Genomic DNA, 3949 nt, shown 5'->3' with positions numbered 1-3949 from the left:
TTGAACTAACACCAGAGATTTTCCTCCTGGGAATAATAAAGAAGCCATATAGAAAGGAAATGACACATTTAATGATCCACATAATTACAGCCGCTAGATTGGCATACGCACAGTACTAGAAAGAGAAAACTCAACCACCAGAAGAGCTTACAATTAAGAAAATACTCGAGTGCGCAGAGATGACTAAATTAACTTATGAATTAAATGATGAGAAGTCAGTTTACTATATGGTGTGGGAAAGGTGGTACAAGTGGTTGCATGATAAAATGAAAGAAAGATCTAAAGGTGTGTTAAATATTGGTTAAAAGTGAGTTGAAATGTCACCAAGTACTATTTATGTAAATAGTTAAAACACTGCACATCCGATACTAATTGAAAATGTTATTATACTTATGTGTTTTATGAAAAAAAAAAAAAGAGTTTGCCACTCGGTGGAAATACGTTGGAAATTATTTCAAAATGCTGGAAACAGCCAAACAAAGAGGAGGAGAGTTGGAGGAGACTATGCTGAAAATCAGCCAAACAAAGGAGGGAGTTAAGGAGGAGACTATGCTGGAAATCAGCCCATAAAATGCTGGAAACAGCCAAACAAATAGGAGGAGAGTTGGAGGGGACTATGCTGGAAATCAGCCAAACAATGGAGGGAGTTAAGGAGGAGATTATGCTGGAAATCAGCTCATAAAATGCTGGAAACAGTCAAACAAATAGGAGGAGAGTTGGAGGAGATTGAGGAACTATTCTGAAATCAACTAAATAGTTGGTGTTTTGAAGGGGATCAAGCTGAGAATTAATCAAATAGAATAAGCTGGAAGATAGTTAAATATTAGAGGGAAAATATATTAGAAATTGGAGTAAATAAAATATGCCTTTGTGAGAAATCTGTGTAATATGTAAACTGGGAGAAAAAAAACCTTAGGTAAACTGATTTGAGGATAAGGGTCAAAGGATTAAAATTAGACAAAATATTGTTTTATAAAATATAATAAAAATGGAGTGGTATTGAATTGAAACTAAGAATAAATGGTGATAAAATTGTAAGGTAAACACTTAACAAGAGGTTAGAATATTGTAAAAATTATTTTGATATGATTTGTATAAGATATAAGGTAAAGAAGAATAAAGATATGTTTAGAATTGTTATGAAGATGTAAAAATGAGTGAAAGTGAATTTGAAACTAATTTTGGATAGATATAATGGATTTATATAGATGAAAATGTTAAAATTGAGGTAAAATTGGTTTTTTCTTAAGTTTTGAATTTCTTTTTTATCTTCTTTTTTTGTTTGTTTGTTTATTTATAAAAGATGTAATGGAAATTGTGAATTGAGCTTGTGAAAGGAATGTAAGCGTGGTAACCATCTATGACCGGATCGAGATTTTTGCTCTTGAAAGTTATGTTTTTATGTTTAAATTTGAAAAAAAAAAATATTTACAAAAAAAAAAAAAACACCCAAAAAATGGACTCATTTGGTCCAGTTAGTGCCACCAAGTTGCCAGATGAATTCTTGTGACTCCCTGATATGGTCCCAACCCCTTGGATCCTTCCCACCCCTGCTGTAGGTAAAGGAAATCTTATCTACTTACTGATAAGTAGGTTGTAACCATTTCCTGACATTTTATCTTAGAACAGGCAAAATTATAGTCATGACATTAATGTACCCGTCATGTGCTTCAAGAAAGTAGTGACTGATCAGCTCTAGCATTAGTTATTCAACAGAATCCTAGTTTCAGCTTATCCTCATTTTGTAATGTATGTTACTTGTCCCAGAAATAGTGTCTTCTGTGAAGGTTTTGAGAGGAAATTCTACTGAGATTAGAAAGTCTTGATTGATATTGATTGATTGGATTATATGCCATCAATTGTTAAAACTAATTTAACTGGGTTTTGTTTTTTTTTAATCTGAATTTGAGGAGAACAATTCCCACAGTTAAAAATACTGTTCAGTTAGTCCTCTCTTAGTTTTTTAAATATATTTCTTAGTTTAGATTTAGGGAATAGTGTTTTAATTGCCAAAGTTCCTTACATTAGTGTCTAGTTTTGTTGAATCTGGGGCTGAAGAGTGATGAGGATGCATGCTGAGACAAGGGATCAGTCCCTCAATACCCTGGTATTGTATGCATTTCTGCCTTCTATAATGATAGAACAAACCTTTTACTTAAAAACATGAGAAACTAGTTAGGGCTACAGTATCTGTACCACAAAAATCCACATGATTCTAGATGGCAGCAAAGCAAAACAGAAAAAACTTCATTTAGAGTTCATCTGATTCTTATAGCCCAGAAGTGGCGGACTTAAACTAGTTAGTTAACTATTTCATCTAGCACAGAGAGATTAAAAATAGTTCAGTATTATTCTTGCAACTGAAACAGAATATAGGAGTTGGAAGGGGCCTTGGAGGTCTTCTAGCCCAACCATCTGTTCAGACAGGAGACCTTACACCAGTGATGACAAACCTTTTCGGGGCCTAAAAGGAAGCACACACATGCGCTAGTCTAGGTCGCAACCCAGAAGAGGAACTGCTCAAAATCAACTTCTGGTTTCCGGCACGCACATGCGCGCCGACCAGCTAGTCTTCTGGGTTTCCAGCGCACATGCGCATACAACGATCAGCTGGCCAGCATGCATGATCACGCAGAAAAACGGAAGACCAGCTCTTCCAGTTTCCAGCACTGCCACACGCACAAAGGCCAGCTGATGGTCACACGCGCATGCGTGCCAGAAACCCAGAAGAGGAACAAACCAAGCTGTGCGTACCAGGCAACATGGCTCCATGTGCCACTTTGGGCACACGTGCCATAGGTTCACCATCACGGCCTTATACCATTTCAGACAAATGGCTGTTTAATCTCTTCTTAAAACATCTTTTTTGTATCATGGTTACCAGAATTGATGCACTATTCCACGTGCGGTCCTACCAAAGCAGTATATACTTATGATCTTAATACTATTTCTCTGTTGATGCAACTGCATTGGCTTTTTTGGCAGCTACAGAACACTGCTGGCTCCTACATAAGTGATTATCCACTGTGACTCCTAGATCCCTCTCACAGTTACTACTGTTGAGCCAGTCCTGTTCTATACCTATGCATTTGGTTTTTCTTGCTTTTCTTGTCACAAATTTCTTGTCAGAATTGCATTTTGTTGGATAGGACCTGGAGTTCAAGTCTGCCGAGATCTTTCTGGATCTTGAGCCTGTCTTCTAAAGTATTGGCTTTTCTTCCTAGTTTGATGTCATCTGCAAATTTGATCAGTTCCCCTTCTATCCCCTCATTTAAATCATGAGAAAGAACCCTGGGGTTCTTTCCACTGCATATTTCCCTCTATGTAGATGTAATTCTATTGAGGACTGTATCTTGAGTGTGTTTCATCAGGAAAGTCAGCCAGAAACATATCAGTTACTTTTATTTCTTGCTCTTAGGTGTAGCTGACTCGAATTTTATATTGATATATGTCAGGAAATACAACCCTCCAACATATTAATCATTATCAACAAATAGGTTTTCTTGAAGATGTCCTCACTTTATTTGTTCACTTGCCAAGTGACTCTGAGGATCCTGTGCATTGATGTGTGGGTTAACTGATAGACTTTGAGGATGAAAGTGAGAATAAAAAGTTCCAGGTGTTGTTAAATGAAACCAAAAGTTGTTAGTAAAATAATAACTTTTATTAAAAGACCGTTACTGAACTTCCTACTACTTAAGAGTAGTGCTTCAGTTGTTGAATGTTAACCAGCTTTGAAATTGCTAAAGATATAAGAACCATATCAGGAAATATTTAATTTTACACTGGCAATCAGTGTGAATTAACATAGTAAATTAATCGATAATCATTGACTATTGAAGATTCTAGAATAGGTGAGTTTATATACTAAGCCCGTGATGGCGAACCTATGGCACGCGTGCCACAGGTGGCACGCGGAGTCATATCAGTGGGCACGGCAGCTCAGCTC

Source organism: Pantherophis guttatus, chromosome 4, assembly GCF_059756535.1.
Source record: "Pantherophis guttatus breed Tessera chromosome 4, ASM5975653v1, whole genome shotgun sequence".
Classification (NCBI taxonomy): Eukaryota; Metazoa; Chordata; class Lepidosauria; order Squamata; family Colubridae; genus Pantherophis; species Pantherophis guttatus.
The sequence above is the reverse complement of the archived record's forward strand: the minus strand, read 5'-3'. Positions refer to the sequence as shown.